Source organism: Nematolebias whitei, chromosome 1 (genome assembly GCF_014905685.2).
Source record: "Nematolebias whitei isolate Nwh7 chromosome 1, NemWhi1, whole genome shotgun sequence".
Classification (NCBI taxonomy): Eukaryota; Metazoa; Chordata; class Actinopteri; order Cyprinodontiformes; family Rivulidae; genus Nematolebias; species Nematolebias whitei.
This window is the reverse complement of record NC_056498.1, coordinates 83,181,962-83,182,426: the sequence shown is the minus strand read 5'-3', so window position 1 is coordinate 83,182,426 and position 465 is coordinate 83,181,962.

The following is a 465-nucleotide window of genomic DNA, read 5'->3' as shown; positions in this document are numbered from 1 at the left end:
AGTGCTGTATGAATGTGTGTGTAGTAGAGTGCTGTATGAATGTGTGTAGCAAGGGCGTCAGAAGCATCCGTAATGTTGGGGGGACACAATGATGTGTGTAGGTGTGTGTGTGCGCGTGCACGTGGGCGCACATAAAAAAAGGTGTTCACTAGTGAACAAAAAAGCAGCATTTCACCTAGATTTCCTTTAATTCCACACATTTAAAGCATGTTTCTCACCAAGTTTGTGTAAATTCATCTGTGGATTTTAAAATCATTTTAACTTTAATACACTTTAATACAGAGCCTCAGGTCAGCACTATTTGTCTTTATAGAGAAATAAAAAACATCACCACTGGACTTTACTTGTGTTCAACACTACTCATCTAAATGATGTTTCTCACGGAGCTTGAGGACAATAAGGTGTGGGCTTTTAAAGACATTTCAACTTTAATGCACCTGAACACACAGCGTCTCTTACACCTGC